Source organism: Ruditapes philippinarum, unplaced genomic scaffold (genome assembly GCF_026571515.1).
Source record: "Ruditapes philippinarum isolate M1 unplaced genomic scaffold, ASM2657151v2 ctg1410_1_1_1_1, whole genome shotgun sequence".
Classification (NCBI taxonomy): domain Eukaryota; kingdom Metazoa; phylum Mollusca; class Bivalvia; order Venerida; family Veneridae; genus Ruditapes; species Ruditapes philippinarum.
In genome coordinates, this window is record NW_026852513.1 from 168030 (window position 1) to 191092 (window position 23063).

The following is a 23063-nucleotide window of genomic DNA, read 5'->3' on the forward strand; positions in this document are numbered from 1 at the left end:
GTACTAAATTTTACAGCTTTTGAATAAGGGGGGGGGGGGTTGCATAGACTTGTGTGGACCTAGGCAGGTGCCCTCAATTAATTGCCTCCTCACCAGTGAGTTTTTTTTAGGATAGCCTGTAAGGATAAATAATTTAAATTATTATAATACCACAGGGGTATTTTCCTCTACTGGGTGTAATCAGAAACTATATATCTCCTCTGTAACATTTAAAACAACAATGTGAAATTGACTTGGAGATTCATACTATATCACCTATTCCACAGGGGACTGTGATGGTATTAAACGATGGTATAAAGTCCTAATTCACATTGTACCTATTCAAGGACAAATTTAAATAAAGCGCTGCAGGGATTATGTCATGGTTCTAAACTGTCCACTATTTTGATAGTTCAGTTGGTTGAGCTGCCGAATGGTTCCGAGGGTCCGGGGTTCATGTCTTGGTAAGGCAGCATATTTTTGAAACTTGTGACAGTAACATAAAAAGAAAGGTACTAGGCATTTAATGTTGCTTCATAATAATATAGCATATTAATACATATGCGCATGTCAAAAAATTTCAATTTTAAGTGATATGAAAAATATTTTCTGTTGCGCTGTCTTTGTAAATCTAATAACTTTACATTTTACACTTGACTGACCTTCCCATCTTGCACTAATGGAGGTGCATGAGGTTGACCGGTTTCCTTATTTTCCTCATTTTTTCCCTCTCGATTACAGTTTCAGACCCTAAATAAAAGTGCATTCTTAATATGTATATATACTCGTATATTGTAATGCCCTAGAAATTTTACCTTTTTTGTGATTTCACTGGATTTCAGTATTGTTAATTTCTACTTTCACTTTCGTTTAGGGAAGCTTTCACTGGCGACAACGCAGTAAATCATGCGGTGTCCCAATGAAACATACAGGACATCAACTTAAATCTACGCATTGTGCCAGCAATTTAATCCTTCCTGATTCTGGAAGCTTTTCCCTTAATGTTATCCGTGGTAGAATCTTGTGTTTCGTGACTTCTGTCAAAATAGTTAATTCCTTTATTTTACACTCAAGATTTTAGAGTTCGATTGTTTATGATGCAGCCTCACTTAATATATAGATTTGCCTCATAAATCCATCTGATTTTAATTGTTAGCACTGTATATTTATGATAATTTGCAATGCACTTTTAATTCCATGTCGGCCATGTTGCGGACTATTACGTCGGCCTACGTAGTGAATGCAAGGGATAGTCAAGGGATAGTTCTTTATCCGATTGCGCATTAAGATGAATTAGCGCATGATAGCTTGTAATTTTAAAAATCATTAGTTGAGGCTGTCACAAAAACAATTTTGGTGCTAGGTTGAGTGCATTTCAGCTCAACATTTCTAGCTATCGCTCTAGATCTACTGTACATGTAGCTAAAGTTGTTGAAAAGTTAATATGATTTCGATATTTTAATAAAGGTTTAGAAACTTTTTCATTTTGCATGCGTTTCAGCGTGCGTATAACGTTCGTTCGTATACATGTAGCGTGTAACGTGCGTGCGTTTTTTCCAGAGCGTGCTTTTTGCATGTAAACTGAAACGTTCACGTACCCTACTGTATGTCGTCCCTTCGTGTTTTCGCATTTTGAGGCGAAGACGCGAAAATATACGGATGGCGTAAATCAGCCACCATACATAATCCATTCGAGGCGAATTTCTCAAGCATGTCGAAAGGATGTCCGGGAATGTGTTAATATAAAACGCTGATATTTCGTGTGTTGATAAAAATACTGTTTAGATTCTATATGGTTTTGAAGAAAAAAACTGTTTTTATGTAACTTTTCACGGAAATGGACTGTACAATGATTGCGTAAAAACAATAAAATGTCGGCTGCAGAAATGGAAAGGCATTTTGTCACGTGACTTTTGCCCATGCTACCGAAAACTACCCATCACAATATCACGGCTTTGAGACGCCGTGAAATAATATAATTTGAGTACGTACGATAAATATGCTTTTAAATGACACTGTTTTTTTTCTTTAGTTCATATAGACTGGTTCAAAGCTTTCTCGTAGATAAGGTTATGCAACAAAAAGGGTAAACCTAAGATAAAAACGCCAATCCCCACATGACCCAGCAACAATATTTATAATGTACTTCAAAGATTGCTAGGATATTAAAAAGAGAATGTATTTTAACAAGGGGCATTTTATAAACTCATGTAAAAAAAGTATCATCGTATGACTATGCATGGGTGTATTTCACTGATATTTTCATATAAATAACCTATATTTAATTCATATGTTTAAAATTCATTCAAGGACACGTGTAACTGTCGGCGAGTAATAAATCAATGACAATACTTGAAAATTCTACACCACAATTGCTTCTTCTGTTTGAGACATTCAATTCAATATCTTTATTGCATTAAACATTTTACAATGCTTAAAGCACATAGACATATTAAAATATGAAATATGGGTTTTTGCATCTCTGTTTGTTTTCTTTTCCCTATAATACCATATTTCGTAACTCCACTAATTGCTGTCGATCTGAAATAAAACGTTACTAAAGAAGATATATTTGATTCTATATAAAGACAGTATCTATTGTAAATATGAAATATGGGTAATTGCATTTCTTTTGTTTCTTTTTTTGATACCTTATTTCGTAATCATACTGTCAAAATGGAAAGAATACCAATATATAAAAGATGATATATTTGATCTTTTCAGGCTATTGTTGATAGGCATACATAGCAGAGATATGTCGATAAAGAATAGATTTCATTCAAACAATATTGTTCAAGAAAAACAATAAACGCTATAGTTGTATTTGTCGGCTGATAACCTATATTTCTTATTTAATTAAAAGTATTAAATAATAAGCTTGAAAAAAGAATGCAAATTATGATTATGTCATAAGTAGTTATATATACGTTGATTAAGCCTCACACTTGATCGTACAGAGTCCATTTACAATTGCATGTTTTATAACATTCGTACATCTTATTTCAACATCCCATAGATATTTTGTCATGATTAGTTACATTTACATTGATTAAGCATCGCAACTGATTGTATGAGAGTTCAGTAACAACAAAAAATGTATCATAATATTTTCACACTATAAGACGTGTGTGAAATCTTTTATAATCTTGTAAAGCTATAACATGGACTTTTACAGCTACTAGGGTTGAAAGTGTCACTCCATTCATTATTAATCTTGAAAAAAAAAATCAAGACGAAAATTAAAAGTAAGTCAGCCCGAGTATAAAGCCTATTTATTCTGCACGCATGTTAAGACTGCCTGGTTCGGTTCTATTACTAATACCTATCCTGTTGATATTCCCTTGAAAAGAATCTATTAGGAATCGTAAATGTATACATGTATTAAGGATTTTAAAAGTATTCATTTATAATGTATTAATATCCGATATTCCATTACGTATTTATTTTTGGTCATGGCTATTACAAAATAACTCTAGATAAATTTTGACCAGGTAGGGAAAATATATACAACTAACGGTGTATTGGGAAAATGATAAAATCACTATAAAAATACAATTAGGCCGTGATAAAAAATTCCAGTTTAATATACTATCTTGTACAGAGAGGGAGCATAAATACAACTATATTTGGGGGGAAATGATCATGTCACTATAATAATACAATTAGGCCGTGATAAAAATTGGTCAAATTTTCAAAAGCAAAACTTTCTCTGTATCTACTCGCGCCTGAAAATATATAGAGGGGAATCTTAGATCACTTTCCACCAATTTAACTGGCAAGATGCAACATGAATTTCGCAGACCTCGTTATGACTTGAAACCCAACAGAACCAAATAAAACAAAACATTTTCGATTATTGGACAATAGCATGCTTGAAGATAAGAGAAAAAAAGCATTAAAACGTATTATATTATGGTTTATCTTTTTTTTTCATTTCCAACACAATTTTCAGATAAATATCATGATTAAATTGTGAAACAAATCTTTATCATTGATGAATAGGAGGTAAAGCTGTAGTAATAAAAAGGGTAATAAAAGCTACAATTAGTGCCATGAAGATACTTAAAAACACCTTACGTACAATACGATAAATAAGCAGCTGTTGATAAGGCAATATTTCAAGTGATATTAAATATTTTAGCATATCGCACGCATGTTTTTATATCTTAGCATTAACTGCAGGGATGAATTGAGAATATAAGTTTTAACTATTGTGCTCATAATGACATTGCGCAATGAATCACCTGCTGACAAGACAAAGTGAACTAATTGTCTCATGCAATATGTGATGACTCATTCTCATTTCAGATTAGCATTTTATTTTCGATAAATAAAAGGAAATGTTTATTGGACTTCTCTAAGCTTAAAACACCATGTTAAAATGTACAGAGTCAGCAATTTTTTTTATGTTATTTGGTTGTGATTAATACATCCGAGCGACCATCCTTCAAGAATTGTTTGCATTATGTACACGTAAATGGCACAGCAGGTAGAAATTACATTAACAACATTTTTTTCAATTCATTATATCACTGAAACATTAAAATATCGTAACGACAAACCCTTTTATTTGTTATCTCGTTGCATTTCGCAAGTTCAACCTAATCAAGAGAATTATCAGTAGCATATCACATCAGTCCTGAAGACGTCCTATTAAAATACGACCATTTTCAAAATGTAAGCGTTAGCATTCAGGAAACACACATGCGTTTTCTGACATTAGCTTTTGTTTGATTGTAGCATTGGCGCCTTTTCGTAGTTAAAGAAACGCTTGCTAGCAAAACATATTGTTACGTTCTAAAAATTGTCTTGGATGTTAGTTGATTATAACTCTTAAGTATCAGACATAAATGACATTTTTTACACTCGACAAAGTATCAAGTAACATTATTATAAATGTTAAAGTTGATGCCTTTGTTATTTCTAGAGGGATGTATTTGTAGGTCATATATAGCTATTTCGTTATGATCCACAAATCACTAAGAAAGAACAAATGTCTTTATAAATGTCTATATAAACTTTAAACTTTACCAAAGAATATAGACAATCAACAATAGTCAGAGATCCTTTGTATTTACATATTCCAAAAGGTATATGTGCCAATGTATGACGACTTTCTTGAATAATGTTACAAAATGAAAACTTAGAAAAAAAACATCCCAGAAAGTAGCAGCTTTATCCAACATCAAAATATATAGGACGCATCCAAGATAGCCATAAACAGTTTATGACTTTCCTGTGATATCTAAATTTATAAAGTGACTGGAGACTGGTTCATTCACGAAACACTGATAAGGTCTTTTTGAACTTGTGTAACATTTAGACTCAGCAATATTTATTGTAATCATAAACAATTTTTATTGAGTATATATCGGACAATTAAGTTCCTTTCTCACAATATCGTCTTACAATATGTTTCCGCCAGATCTGAATGGAAATATCATTAGCACTGCATGATGCGAATAGAATTAAAATAATGTTCATTAGATGATGTGTTCCAGAGTATTGGAAATAATTTAAGCCATAAATTAATTGTATCTGATGCATACATTATTATGTTTGAACATATCGTAATACCTCGTTAATACAGCTGGTTTTGTAAATGATATGTTTGTAGCTAACAATACAACTTGTTTTATTTCATTGCTAGCTAATGATCGAGTTAATCAGGTATGAATATGTGCAAAACATGCTCTATTAATTTTGAAATACGATGTTACTTTTATATGTGTTTTTAAAGTTGTACATGTAAGAGAAAAGCAAAGTCAGAAATAAAGAGATCGTAATACAGTTACTTTATGTTTTATTGCATCGAGAAAATTGATAAATATTTAACATTTAGTCTTAAAAAAGAAAGGCAAGATGGGCGCCATTCATTTAAAGCATCCTTCGACAAACTTCAGCAACGCAAGACCACTGGCAAGGAGACAAGAAGGACATCAAACAACAAACGGAGAAGTCAAAAAGGCGAATGGTGGACAGGGCATTATATTTTATTTCACACAAATCAATAAAGGAAAATACATAGAATACAATTAATTAAGAGTAAGGGTGTCTGGGAAATAAAAACAGTAGGATTGGAGTTCGTTAAACATACAACACGTAAATTATGTTCTTATTTTAAAAACAGTTCACTACGTAATGTCTTTTTATTTGTTTTTTTTCTCAGATATTTCCGCTTTAAATCTGGCCACATATAATGCTAGTGTGTCAGTTCTAACAACCATAAACGTTGCCAATAAAAGAACACTGCAATATTCTGTTTGAATTTGACGTGTTTGATGACCATTAAGGTTGTCATTTCTGTATTAAATAATTTAACTGTTATTCCAAAGTAGTTGTTTTGTTTAACTTAAACAAAACAGAAGGATTCTTTTGCATTATGTTGAATGTAACAGAGAAATACAATCAAAATTTTAATTCATAAACAATATTATCTTTTACAATTTCATTGTGGGGAAAAAACGGTAATGCAGAAGGACCATTTGATTATTTGATTAAAATAAAGCGTGTATCATGTCAGTACCTCTACATGAAACAAAATATGGTTATTCTACCGTTTTGTTTTTCTTTGTGGGGGAAACTATTAAGGCAGCAAACGTGTCACTAAAACGTGCTAAATGCTTACTTTACTGAAAATTGATCTGAAATGACAATTATGTTCTATGTTGAAATCTGTCAGGAAAATTTAATTTTGTAAGCACATTCCTTTCAAAATGGGTCAATTATTACATGGTATTCAATGTAGAAATTTATGTACATAGGATTTGAACTTGAATTGTTCGTTTACACATAAAAGTGAAATAAAATAATGTATATTGCATCATTTGTTCTTTTAAAAAGTTTTAGAAATGCTCAGTTGTTGCCTGCCACAATCCGGTAAAATATTGAATTCACATTTCCTTTTGAAATATATATATCAATACACTTCTAAAAGTCATTCTTTATAAGTCAATGATAAAGTAAATGCTAAGGTTTTAACAACACAAGATCGAACATCAATTCAAAGTTTTTCAAAGTACACGGAGGTGTTGATGCGATATTATTAATGCAAATTGTCCTCATGAAAAACCAGCAACAACCAACAAAACAGGAAAGTTTTTAACGTCTCTGATAAAATCTAGACATACATGACCAACGCCATTATATTTTTATGACATAACTTGAGCATACATCCAATTATATATTATATAACATAACTAGAGCCGAGTTTCCGCTGATCAGTTACCCGAGAGCCAAATATATTCCAGTCTGTACCGACAGCCGGTGAAAGATTATTTTCTTGCATATTACATGTCAATTATTTTCGTAACAGAAACTATGAAAACTGATATTCTCATTACACACTTTTTCTTTTAGTAGCATATGACCTTACAACTTTATTCATAAAATGACGTCATACTAAGAACGCAGTTTATTCATAAAAGGCGCGCGGCAATGACCTCATTTAAAGCACGCGACTTGTCGTACATGGGCGGGGTAAAAGATAGCGTTTTCTTGCACCGGTGTAAACGATAGATAATCATGTGTGATATGCAAGAATATATTATATGACATTCCTTGAGCATAAATCGAATTATATATTTTTTACATTACTTGAGCATACTCCCAATAATATATGAAATGACATAACTTGACCACGCATCATACATGAGTACTCTATAAACGGAACTTCATAAACTATTGTGAAGTGCTTGATATGCAGGCTTCATAACCTGTGATACTCCTTCAAAATTCCATTCCTTTGTTTTCTCGTTTAAGGATTACTTTTGGACCATACGCCGCTTTTCATTGAACGGCACGGAAGTGTCACATTCAAGGTTCCGTGATAACCGCCGTATGAACATATCTGCGGATGTTTCTAAGTTCAAAATTTTACCATTTCATGTTTCAATGTTGAATTCTGCTTAAGCCGGTGCTAAAGGGCGTGGACAGTAGTTTGAACTTGACAGTACCGTCCATGAACAGGTTCAATCAAACCGAGTCTGCAACATTTACCATTTTGCCGTTTTGGGCTTTCTTTATGGATTATTATTTCCTCTATTTTAACTAACACTAATGCCAAATACTTTCAGTTTGTTATCAAGGCAAACAGAAAGACGTATTGAAATAAATGTGAATTGCCTGCTCATTTCTTTTTCACCAAATTGATACAAAGGTAGAATTACAGATAAGAGTTTAACAGGTTTTTTTTCCCTGTTTCTGTAATTGAGAATAAAGAAAGAAACTGAACCGCTATTTCACCTTTTCCTGTAATTACGGAAATATCAACAAAGAAGCTTTCTGAAGAATTTTCTTTGATTACACCATATAGACATATATAAAGGTTTAAAAATTAATATCGTTTTCGTTTACAGTGTACTTACTTCAAATACGCCTTGAATAAAGCATTTATGTTATAAACGCATTATTTTGTTAGTAATAAAATGTTATCAACATTAAATAGCTTTATCTTTTGTTTTCTAATAAAGCAGTAGAATTTCATCACCATCAGTTACAAATTAAGGAGGGAAAATAGAATTCTACATACTTGTGACTATAATTAACACTTTTTTGACATTAATAATTATATTTTAATTTTGTAATTAAAATCGTTTTGTAAGTCTGGCAATTTAAAGTATAATTTTGAAACTAATTTTGTTTTTGCCTCTTACATCTTGTGACAACATAAAGTGTTTTTTTAAGTTATTTCTTCTACAATAAAAAAACTCGGACAATTGTTGCTTAATATAATCTTTAGGGGATTTAAGCAGTTCCAGAAGATTGCTTCTTGTACAAAATAAGATGCATTATTCCATTGCAGCAAAAGCAGATAAAACGGTTGTCAAACATGATAAAAAGCACACAGTCACACAATCTAAATGCTTGACAACGCTGACAAATTATTATTAAAAGGATATGTTTCATGTTGTAAATTTCTGCTATACACGTCTTCTTAAAATCATCTAAACCTCATTTCTACTCAAGGAATATACATGCAGGTTTTTATAATTGTTTTTGTCATTGAATACCAGATTCGATTTCCCCTTAAGAAACGCTTGAATAAATAAAGATAAACGATGCACAATGCTTGAAAAATAAAACGCCTCTTAACTCAAACGAAATTTTATATTTTGTTTATACGTACCCTGGCATATTTCTACAATGTTTTCATCAAATTGAATCATGTAGTCATAGCAGATACATTTGTAAAAGAATATGTCATCAGATGTATTGTCCTATAATCGTAATGTCAAACTATCTAAATTCATTATCACGTCAATGAAGAGAGTTTTCAAAATTAATTAAGTCATATCGGCTTCATCATTTTAGAATATTGATGCAAAATAAATTAAAATAAGGCAATCCTATTGATTGCCATGTCACAGGGGAGAGAACTTTATATGAGGTTTTGTAATGTTTTTCATTACTGTTATTTTTGGGGAATATTTGACTTTGCAAATATAAAAGATGTTACAAATGATATCTAATCAGTTACATTTGATACCAGAACAGGTACTTGAGGGGTCCCTGGTGTGTTTTAAGGGCTGTTGCTTCAGACCCCTTGCCGCTTACCACTGCGGTTTCTTTTGTTATTCTGCAATCGATTGCTGCACTATCTATCATTGAACATTATGTCTATACAAAGGTCAAAACAAAAAGTACATATATCAGTTTTAAACTGACATTCATATAGTAAGTTCTAACTGCATCAAGCCGTTATACTTGCAACATGTTCACGGGTGTGATAAAAGGGTTGTTTATATATATGATTTGTATTACAAACATTTGATCACAGTTATCTCGTGAAAACTTTACGTCTATACATATTAACTGTAAACAAATATGTTGATGTTTTTACACCCGTTTTGTGTGGGAGAGAAGCTTAAAGTTCTTATCTGTCAGTTTATCATGTTACATGTCAATCAATTTAAGTTGCCTTATCTTAATTGCTTTGTACAGTATCAATATACTTAAAAGAACCAAGCAAGACACAATTATTTCAAAAGTATTAATCTTTTTTTTCTTAATTACTTTCTAACTGAAAATATCTGAAATTAGTTAAACAAGTTAAAGTTATCTAATTTATCTATTTGTTTTATTTACATTTTTTAATTTCCACTCTCAACAATGAAAACTGCAAAAAAAACTGTTTATGCTGAAGTTATGACATAAAATATATAATGAAAATAAATGCAAAAACATTGTGCATTTGAACGATAAAGAATTTCATTTAAACAGTGCGTGTTGTTTGCAATTTATAATTTGTGTATGAAATGATATTTCTGTACACTCTGTCAAAATTACCAGGACATCTAAGTAACATAAAATTATAGATATCAATATGTTTATATATCTTATTTAAACTTGCACAACAAAGTACATTTTTGTCCTTAGACATAAGCGTCATACTTACCCTAAGTCGTTAACTAAATTTATTGCGTTTCTAAGATAACGTTATTTTTCTTCAATACAGATATAGGTTATCAGGACAGGCCAAGATAGTTGTCGTGTCTGCGCCGTATTTTCATATTTTTTATGAAGCTTTCGTTATTTCCTAATTTAACACACATGTTTGTTAACATTATACAGTGTTATTGATAGAGAACTTAATTTGATAAATGTGACTCCGGTATTTTTCTTTTTAAATAACTGAATTAGCTTTGTAACAGTAACTTTTACTTAGATGTGTTTCTGTACACAGTTACTAGAACTTCAATTTTGTTTTGCATTAAATAAACCTAATGTTACATAAAAATATATTTCAAAATTTCAATTTCAAAAGTGTCAGTTTCAATTTCATCTGATATGTAGCGGGCTCTGTCTGAGCAATTAAAATATCATCTATGATTTCCAGGAAGAAAAGTAATCAGAATATTGTAAGTATAACAAACATGTCAAGTAGTAATTGCATAGACATCATTTTAAACATTCATTTATAACCTCTGTAATGTGTAATTATTTTATTTGAAGAATATTCAGAAATACAATAAAACTTACTGATGCATTTCGACCTGTGACATTATCTTTAAAAAGATAAAAAGATCGTAACATAATAAGCTTTATATTATTAAACAAAATCGATTTTAGTTAAAATGTAAATATTTGCTTGCATGATAATGGTTATCAAGTGCAAGTTGATAAATATAATATACTGTTTGCATATGTATAATTTTTATCTTATTAAAACGATCTTGGCAAATAGTTTAAGTGTTGATACAATAAATTGTAAGCCCTTTTATGAAATGTTAGATTTTTTGGACACAATTATTTTTATTTTTCAATATCTAAACAACCAATAACAGACATAATAAATAAGCTAATGTCTTAAATTCACTACAATCTTCACGGTTAGGAATCGTTTGATTTTTATTGTTATGTTTATATATTCCTGTTGACTTTCATTAAAAGATGATCAATTGAGAAATTTTTCTCATTTGATATCTTCTTTAATTCAAATAGCATTAGCTGATTGAGTTATTAATTGATTGACAGATGGATTTTTGGATAGAAGAATGCTAACCTTGCACGATCAATGATGATGCATGTTAACTAGTTGCGATGGCTCGTGAAAATATAGGTATGCTCAATATATACATTAAAAGCTACGATCTCAACAATCAAATTAATTAAAAATAAAATAAAAGATTCAAAATCATTAATCGAGAACGCTACCGTTTTAATGCATTTGATAATTGCTTACGATGTCTGTAATATCAAGTATAAGTTGTAACTGCGAAGGATAAAAGGAATATTGCACACAAAAGAATGGATTAAAAACGTTAAGTTGTAGAGGTGTTTTTCTTTGTTTCACTTATATATACAACTTGGCATCATATGTGTATAATCTTTCATCGAGTAAGTTATTTCGCACTAATTACTTCTGGAATATAATCATTTGCATTGCAGACGCATTAATCATATCAGCAGAATACAATACCGGGTCTTTTTTGTATCGTTAAAGCAAATTTTGTCTTGGAAAGTAATATTGTTTTGGACGCCTTCAGTGTTATGTTTTGGTAAAATTCATGTGGTAATCTGTTGCTGGAGTAATTCAGAAAATTAATAGATACATTTTATAGATTGCTTCATTACGGAAAATATTATGGAGAAACATAGTAAACAGGAAATAGATGCGTTTATTTTCTGTAGCATGACAGTCTTTTATAGTTTTTCAACTTTATAAGACCAGTCTTAGTATTATCAATTTGTACGAATTTTCGACAGTATAAATCGTACATTCTTTACATGTCAAACCAAATCTAAGGTATAAGGTTAACACAAGTTACGTATCACTATTCCAAATACATACTTTATGTACAATTGAACTAAAAGCATGTGTCTAAATGTATCTATATATAAAAAATTTAACCTTTGTTTTTTGATATTTCATAAAATATTGTACTTTATTTTCAAAAAAATTATATTCATTTTTAAAGCTGGTTAGCTTCACGATGCTCTTCTTCAGTATTTTGAAGAAAAGGTTTATAAAATGTTTTCCACATAAAAAGTAAAAAGTAAAAAAAGAAATGTTTATTGAATTCCTCACATGTTCATTAAAATAGTTTTAGAAATGCTCAGTTCTTGCCTGCCACAAATCCGGTGAAATATTGAATTGACATTTAATTTAGAAATATATATTGTAATAATTCTAATATTCATTTTTAAAAAGTAAATTATGAAGTTAATGCAAAGCTTATAATGACGCAAGATCGAATATCAATTTTCAAATATTTCAAAGTACAAGGAGTCGTTGATGCGGTATCATCAATGCAATTTTGTCCTAATGTAAAACCAGCAAGTAAAAAGATTCCGATAAAATCTAGCAATACAACGCATTTATATATTGTATGACATAAATTAGGAATACACCATCCATGAGTACTCATTAAACTAAACTTCATGAACTATTTAAGTTTTAGTTTATAAAACTAATGTCAAGTTTGTTATGAAGGCAAACAGAAGAATGCATTAAATAAATTTGACCTGCCTGATGTTTTTCTTACTAAATTGATACAAAGCAATTAAGATAAGGCAATCCTATTGATTGCAATGCCACAAGGTACTCTAACAGATAAGAGTTTATGCAATTTCCCTAGTTCTGTCATTTAGCAGATATAGCCATTTCACTTTCTTTCTATGAAATCAGATTAGAGTTTAATATTTTTTCCTGTTTTCTGCAACTGAGAATTGAGAAGGAAAAATTTTAATCCCTTTTTCACTTGTTATATGATAGGAATACTATGAAAAGTTGTCTATGATTGCACCATATAGTCAACTGTAAAGGTTTTTAAAATAATATCGTTTTCGTTTACAGTTAACTTATTTCAGTTACGCATTGCATAAAGCAATTATGTCTTAATCGCACTATTTTGCCAGAAATAATTTTCATCAACACAAATACCTTAATATAATATTGTTTAATAAAGCAGTACAAGTTTATCACCATTAATTACACATTAAGGAGGGAAAATAGAATTTTACATACTTTACGACTATCATAAACACTCTTGTTTGACATTAACCTGTTTTATTCCTTTTTAATTATACTTTGTTTGTCAGGCAATTTCATACAGAATTAAAATTGCCTCTTTTAATAAAAACATCAAAATCCTAATAAGGAATTTCTGTTTCAATGAAAATTTTCGGATTATTGCTGGTAAATATAATTTAGGGAACTTAAGTCGTTCCAAAAGATTTTTTGTAAGATGTCAACCCTATAAAATAACAGTATTTCGCAGTTAACAAAATCTTAAACTTATAAATATCGTGATATTTGCATATTATGTTTTATCTAGTACATAAACCGTAAATTAAATATAATTTAATAACAGTAATAGAAGGAGGCCGTTTTGGCATTTCAGATTCGTTTTATAGCAAAATAATCTAAGAAAAAAATGATAAAGCTGAGGGTGACTGATAAAGCTAAATTTATCATACATGCATTTTATTCACAGATATTTATGTACTGACATGATCAAACTGGTTTCGTACTTGTGAATTGACTAAAAATAATCAAGCATTATGATACCAAAATTGTATTTCTAGTATGACTTTTCCATTACTTGTAGAATCAACCGTTGCAAGTATATGACATACGACTTATTTGAACACATTGAAAAATAAAACACAAACCAATACTATTTAAAGATTTTCTTTTATAAAACACGAATTAAAAAAAATATCATGATCAATATTTACCGCTGATCATGATTCAAATCTTCTTTTTTTCAATTTATAGAAATCCTCCGAGGTTTTGTAAATCATTTTATAAATCCATTAATCCCACTTGAAAATACATGTATATTGATTACAATTTTTTTTTTGTAATTATCAACAACGTTGAAATTGTTCATGCTATGCCATAAAAAGTGATTTGAATCAATCTGACCCCCATTTACGTTTAGCCTGCTGTAGGCAACATAATCTACCAATGCAATCAGTGCAGACAATAATTGGCATGCAACACTGCCGTCTGATTTATATCTGATTTTTCGGTACTCATTATAAATGTATATCATAAGTTACTTATCTTGTTTATGTTTTTTTCTGATAAATATTTTTAATGACATCAGTGAAAACAACTCAAAATGCACACAAATTCATTCTTTATAAAAACACCGTGGGTAAGCAACTTTGGTCACGTGACCACAAAAGTCAACGTACACGGCCAAAATACCTCGGCTGAGGTAAGTTTTTTAGTGATTATTTTTATGTCCAGCCGATTTAAATTATGCTACATAGCCTACCGACCGCGGCAATTCCGATGCTTTCTAAAAATGTATTTAGTTTCGTCTAACGTTTTGTACTTTTTGAGAACATTCAAACAATATTTGCAAATTGTCGATGACAACGTACACACATTATTGTGTAAAAGTGTTGATGAAAGCTTAATAAACGATACGCATGTCATTTCTTAGTAAAATTTCAGGTCTTAAAATATATAAGAGAATGTTTTAATGAAAAAGGAACTAGTTTCCTGCTGTAATTTTTTGTATTTATTTAAAAATTGACCAACTTACAGAAATGTCAACGTACACATACAGTCTAGAAAATGTCAACGAACACACTCACAATTCAGTTTAATAGTGGTCTGAACATTAGGCTGCAACTTCGGAGTAGGTGGCTTTTTCTAACAAAAAGTTAGCTTTCAATTTAGATTGCCCTCTCAAACTGTATATAAGTACAGGTTTATACAAAGGAAAAAAGTTGCAAGTACATTCATATCATCACAACCTTTAACTTTTTTATAATGTTATTTATTTGTTCTTTTGTGGTTTTCTTTTAGAAGAAAAAAAATTCCAGTTACTCAGATTGCTTAATAATTTGCTGAAACAGCAATTTTAAACTGTATTAATTTAGATCATTTTACAGTCATTTAATAACGAAAACAGATGATAAGCGTCTCTTGCTCAACCAACCTAGTGCCTTCTGTAGCAACAAAAGTTGCCAATCAGAGATTTTTTTTCAATTTTCAAAACAACCTGTGGCTTTCTGAAGGATAAAATATAGCGCGATAAATCAGAAAAGGGGGGAAACCTGAAATCAAATTTCATCAACTGAAAATGAAATTTACCCACACATTTTATGAAGAAAAAAATCAATTCTTTTAACATGCATGGTACATAACAGAGGCTATATATAGGGACAGATTTCTGCCTTCTAGATGATATAAGTAAGTTGCTGTTAAGTCACGGTTCTGGTAATGAAGATACATTTAAGGGGAAATATTAGCACTTTTAGGGGAAAATATACTTATTTTGGGCTAGGGGAAACGGCCTTTATTCGGCTGTAAAATACAGTGAAAAAAATCACTACGGCAATGGGTGACAATGACGCCGAGTGACTAGTTTATATGTATTATCAGTATTTCAGCAGTTATGTCATTTTAACCCTATAATTACATAACGAACGTTCTATTAACATTATATTTTCAATAATATATCTCCTTGCAATAGTTATATAATTGCCACATGTTATAGACATTGTTATTTAATACATGGGCTAGCTTAATAGACGTGATATATATTTTGCATTCACAGTTTTCTTTGCCCTTTTTGTTTCACTGCAAATTTTGCCAACCATGTCTACTTATTTACAAGTCTATGATATGTATTCAACAAAAATGCCATACATTTTAATAATTTGCATTGCAATCAAAATTTTAAATTCAAGCAAACCATTTTATTTGAGCAAAATGTCGATAAAATGTCTGCATTGTAACAATCATTTCAATTTATATTGTGGCATTTCTATGATTATTAGTGGGTCATATGACTGTGGTACTTAATATAACCTTTTTAATGTTTAAACAATGTCATTGATTCATATCTATAGCTCATACATTGCGCACAAAATAAGATAGGTAAATTTATTACTAGAAACCATTTTCCGGTAAATATATTTTCAGTAACTGGTTTCTTGAGCAAAATAAAGCATTTTACTAGTAACTTGGTACTAGTAACTTACCATTTAACAAAGGGGTAATTTGTTGCCTTAACCAACCTATAAAATTGTGAATTGTTTATAAGATATTTTTTACATAACAAGTGCAAGTAGATATACATGTATTCTTGAAAATATAATGTTAATAGGACATAAATGATGTAATCATAACTAGGGATCAAGTGACGCAACTGCTGAAAAACCGGTAATATAAAATTGTAACTCGGCATCACCGTCAACCTTGGACCCTTTTACTGCTACGGAAGGCACTAGTTGGTTGAGCAAGAGACCCTTATCCTGGCTGTTTACGTTATTTAGATGACTGTTTTTACGATCTATATTGTAATACGATCTATATATATCCAGTTTAAAACATAAAAGCGGCTGTTTCAGCTAATCATTAAGCAGTTTGAGTAACTGGAAATATGTCTTCTCAAAAACAAAAGTACAAATAAATAACATAAAAATTTAAGGTTGTTAAGATTATTTCCGATGAAATGAATGCACTCTAAACTCTAACTATAGTAATTATATACAGTTTGAAAGAGCATCTAAATTGAAAGCTAACTTTTTGTTGGAAAAAGCCACCTACATGTATTTCGAAGTAGCAGCCTCATGTTCAGACCACTATCAAACTAAATTGGGAGTGTGTACGTTGACACTTTCTAGACAGTATGTGTACGTTGACATTTCTGTAAGTTGGTCAATTTTTAAATAAATACAAAAAATGGCAGCAGGAAACCAGTTCTTTTTCCATTAAAACATTCTCTTATATATTTTAAGACCTGAAATTTTACTTAGCACTGACATGCAAATCGTTTATTAAGTTATTATCAACACTTTTACACAATAGTGTGTACGTTGTCATCGACAATTTGCAAACATTGTTTGAATGATCTAATAAAATACAAAACGTTAGACGAAACTAAATACATTTTTAGAAAGCATCGGAACTGCCGCGGTCGGTAGGCAATGTACCATAATTTGAATTTGCTCGATAGAAAAATAATCACTAAAAACTTACCTCAGTCGAGCTATTTTGGCCGTGTACGTTGACTTTTGTGGTCACGTGACCAAAGTTGCTTACCCACGATGAAAAACGAAATCAAAAAATAATTATATCGAACTAAAAACTTAAAGGTGAAATGATTAGTTTGAATATTCATTCTCAACCTAAATCTTGATAACCGCCCCTGACACTATGCTATAATATAATATAACCATTCGTAATTGACCGGCTATTATCTATAATAACCCCGGAAACAATACGGATTGAAAGTAGTTCTACCACGTGGTTTCGATGTAAACAGAAACAGAGATAATGTAAAACAATGTATATATTTAACATCTTATGTCTGTTCCGGTACTCTTTTGCTTGAAAACATGACTGAAACAATTTGTAATTTAAATATGCCCACTGATTTTCAATTTTAAACAAATCCGACTAAATGTCAATAGGTTGGTATTTTTTGTACTTTCGGTTTCTACAACCATAACAACAAATATATAAATAATGTATTGTTTGCTTTTGTACCTATAAATTCACTTATTTTAGGTTGTCTTTTACTACGTATATTGGAAATAAACTTGTCAACAACCCCCAGCATTAAATTACTATTTGTTTACATGTTTAGTTTCTTAGCGTAGGTTAGACCGACATACCGCATCCGTTCTGTGTATTCATACTATTGTGTTCGAGGTCCTTATCCGAAGACTGACGGAAAGGGCCAAGTAGTTGCGATTGATAATATAACTACGCTTAATGTTACTTGTATTTTTTAATCTCTTAGGCGGTGGTCAAGTTGTAAGATGTTCCCTTTAAAAGTAAAAGCTCTAACTTAAATCCTATACATTTATCATTTTACTGATTGTAACATTTTTGCTTAAGTTATTTTATACCCAAGATGTGCAAAGGAAAAACATGCATGTGTTTCTAAAATGCATAACGGTAGATGGGTAACATTTTAATGCAAGTTTAACAAGAAACAAACATATACATGCATGTATCAAATCCAACTGAAGTAGCTAAAAGAATTTCAAGGCAAGTGTTTTCATTTTGTGTAAATATCTTTACAGAAGTCTTAAGTACACTGTTCGTTTTTTTAATTAAACACACATGTCAAACTTCATTCTGAAAAAAGAAGAGACTATTTAAAGGCAAGCTCTAACAATGTATATCTTATACTAGAGCTATACGTTCCAGGAAAGAATACTACAAGTCACCAAAATCTTGTTTTCATATCTTCCCTGTGGGCCTGTTATCTTAAAAGTTTTTAAAGGTCTCCGTACATGAAATGTTTAAAGTTTGTTCATTGATGTAGCAGGAACATTTATCATTATTCGACTGTCAGATCAAATCGCCTTAATTCATGGGCTATTATTTGCATTTAATTTAACTACACATGCAAGAGCAATATCACATTTTACTAAAAGCCACTTTTATTGCCCTCTAGACTAATGCAGCTGATATTATCTATTACAGAAATATGCCTTTAACTATAAAATCAACATTTCACATATTTCATTATTATTTGTTATCTGCCTCTTGTTCCTGGAGACATAATACAGACACTTAACTTTACAAAGCAATTTGTCCGTCTATCTAATAATAGTTGCAGAAAATGAAGATTTCAGCATGTTTATGATGACATTACAATCGACTCCCTAACGATACGCAGCTAAATTTCAGACGTATATCAATATCAGTAAAGTACATACAATTGCATAACTAAGCAATTTGCAGCTATAAAAACTTACCGCACAACACCTACAATTAGCTCCGGTAATGAAGTTAATTAAACGGCACGAGTATGTTAGTGTTGTTTCTATATTTGTATGTTCAACTAGGGTGAATATCTATATGTTAATGTAAGATATCTATATGTTAATGTAAGAGCATTGGGAGCAATGTGACATTTTTATTTGCTTTTTGTGAAAAGAAGATATATCTAATTTTGTTTTTGTAAAACTTTGCTTAGAACTTTTAGTTTAGTTTATACTAATTTATTCCAGATCGATTGTGTTGGTAGCTTTAAGCTGATTGAAACATTTTCCAAGTTCTCTAAAGGTCATGTTATTAGACAATCACAATAATTAACGTTTACTCAAAGTTACAGCATGCTAACAAAAGATTAAAATGAAAAGGATTATCCAAATAGTTGCTATGAGGCCATTTTACATTGTTAACGATAATATCATCCAAGATCTTGACAATTATGTCAATAAAAATACGTTAAATGAAATCATATGGATTCAATAATGAAAGAATCCCGATAAATGTTAATCAGAGTTCACAAATAGTTCATACAAATTACAATTACAGAATTCACATTTTACATGTCATGAGGAAACCATACTTGTTATTGCTAATATCTATATATTAAAGTAAGCCAATGTGAGTCATCAACTGGACAGCAAGTCTGATTATAAAAAATCAGGTTTAAACATAAATATACAGTCTAATAACTACACCAAAACTTCATATTTGTAAAAGGTTATCGTGTAAGCAGTGTTTAAAATTCAAATAAACAATGAAAAAAGCGGTAACTTCAATTAATCAAATAAATGTAAGACGGTCTAACGAAGATAATCATTTGATTATGATATACATTTACCAACTTCTTAAACATGGAAATACACATGTGAAATTTCGCACTTGCTATTTAATATGAGCTTATTTTAGGGCATGGACGGAAAAATGACAAAACAAAAAATTAAGATACCACATGTAGACAAAAAAAAATATTTATCAGGACTTGATCCCGAAGACAAAATGTCAATCTATTACAAGAATAAACCTAATCTCAATTGTGATTGTGAAGCCAATGCACCGTAAACGAATGAAACTTGATAATATAATGCTTAAAATTAGTAATACTTAGATCATTAATATAAGTGTTACTTATTAAAAGGACGAAGTGTTCCGATGAAAATAATACATTCAATGTAAATTGTTACGAAAAAAAAATTAAAATATTGCATTGTTTGAAAAACACACACCATAAATTTAACCAGATTGTGAAAATTATGATTTACGATAAATAGTCTCAAAAGGAAATAAAAGATAAAATAAAAATAAGCAATAAAATAAAATAGACAAATAAAAAAAGAAACGTCAAACGGCCATGGTGATTGATTCTTAAATATGGTTCAACTTGGTAATTCTAAAATTAACTCAAATTTTGTAATCATCAATCCGCAAATTTGGTGCAAATTTACTTTTAGAAAATTAAATGATGTAGGAAGGTTTTGGTAAACGTAGGATTATACTAGTTAAATTCAAGTTATAATACGCTAAGAGGCTATTGAAACTTGTTAATCTAAATATAGAGACTCTTCTGCTCTTCTATGTCTGACTGCTCAAGGTCTTTGCACATGTTTTATTCATCATACGAAATTACTATCCTTCCTAGACTAAATAAACTTTGATATGTTAATTGTAATAATTATAACGACTGTCGAATTCTAGTTTTAATAATGATTAATAAACCATCGAGATGCAATAAACGCGTGTCAAATTTTCTTGCGGAATTAAAATGGATCAGTCGTACACGAAAGTATGATTTCTTAATACAATTTTAATATAATTCATAATTGCTTGAAATAGGTCTGGTGCATTTGCCAAACAGAGGAACAAATTAATAACTTATTGCTTACATCAATTTGTAATCAGTTAAATATAATAACAATATTAATCAATTACAATTAATTTGGCAGTGTAATGATCACAATCAAACTTATTTCTTATCCACAATCTATTTTATACAGGACACGTGCAATTTTCATTCCAGCATTCATTATAAAATCCAACATATTTTTGTTAACTAAGTTTATAACAGTAGTTCATTTCAAGGAAAATATGATAAAAAACACAAAGGCACACACGCACGCAAACAAACTAAAAGCATCTGTCATGTTTAGCTTACACTAAAAAGGTTTGACGTTTTTATTTTAAGAATAAATAATATTAATAGCAAAATAACGTTGAACAAGACCGTTTGAAATAATATGTTTATCAAAATATATTTTTCTGCAGGGCTTATATATGTTAACAGTCATAAATGTTTTATTGCTACCATACATATGTTCATTAAAACCAATATGCTTTTAATTACCAAATGCCTATGCATATGCTGCAAGTTGCGCGCAAAATTTAATTCTGCAAATATAAACAAAATAAGTTACACATTTTTTATGATATCGTAACCAATTCCAATGATGTATCAAAATGACACCTGAACATGAAATGTAACCGCTGTGGGTTTCGAAACCCGAGTGTGAGAAAATGATCACCCTTTCTTACGGTATGCCGAAGGTTCGAAAGTCTTAAAATGGACTTGAATATTCAGGTGTTTTAGTTGCGTTTAAGTTCAAGCAAGCCTTAGTACTTGCTTAGCCTTGAAGTAAAGAAGTGGTATTTAGGGTTCTTCTCTGCCGAGTAGGCCGGAAAGTTGCCACAATGCATTGTCGACATTACCAAAAACCTCAACCAGTATATGGTATCTTTATGTACCAAAGGAAAAAGCAATTTCATCTGTCGTAGGTTGCAAAGCACTTCATTAAATCATTAAGCCTTTCCGTAATTACTTGATAAATTCCATATTAAATGAAATGTGCATTTATAACATCGAAAACCATGAAATCTGTTATTGTGATTTGACACGATTTGAACAGTTTTATTTTTTTTAAATTCCGGCAAAGAAAGATTATCTTATGTGAAATTAATAAAACTTAAAGTACATTTTTGGTGTTTGATAATTGTCTATTGTTGTTATGTCATTCTTTGTCCTCTAAAACAGTAACACTTATTACAGTATATAAAGCTTTATATCTACTGCCTGTAGTTTAAACATATTTTGTTTTATTTTTAGACCTTTTCTTTCTTAATGCTAGTTTAAAATGAAAATATATTTGTTTACTTCCTTAGGAGCTAATGACGCAAGCACCAAACCTGTGAAACCTTTAGGTCAGCACACTAGAGTACATTTACGTATATTATCAATAATCTAAACTATTTCTATGGAAGTTATTTCCAAATTATATACTAACCTCCAAGTATATAGTAATTATGTTCGTAAAAACAATTCATTTTGACTAAATAATATAGCCTGTGAAATATGATAAACGTGTCTATTTGCAAGTACAACTGAAACGTCTATATTCTTTTTCTTAATCGTAGCGTTACCAAATAGGAAAACTTTCAGAGCATATTTACATAAATGCATACTTTAAAACTAGAATGATATTGATATATATAATAACTTACAATATTGTCTGCAAGGATTCTTCTGGCTTCAACATACCATTTGACAGACAATATTTCCGCACATTCTTGTGGTTCGGAATAACTCATTGCGAATAAAATCTGATATATCAAATTTAGTCAAATGTTTCCCATTAAGTGTATATTTTAGGTATATTATTTATATTATTTTATGATATATAAGCTCAATCGTAGAGGACGTTTGTTTACACCGTTTGTAATTACGTTGACAATTTTCACCTAAATGGTTTCATAGAAATCAAGAGCGATCAGTGATCACATGTGTCGCCTCATGATGGCCAATTTTATGTTGGGACAAGTTTTGTGAGAGACGGACAGACAGACGGACAGTGAACTACTAGACTTGATATTGATCGTTCCTGTAAAGTATGGATAA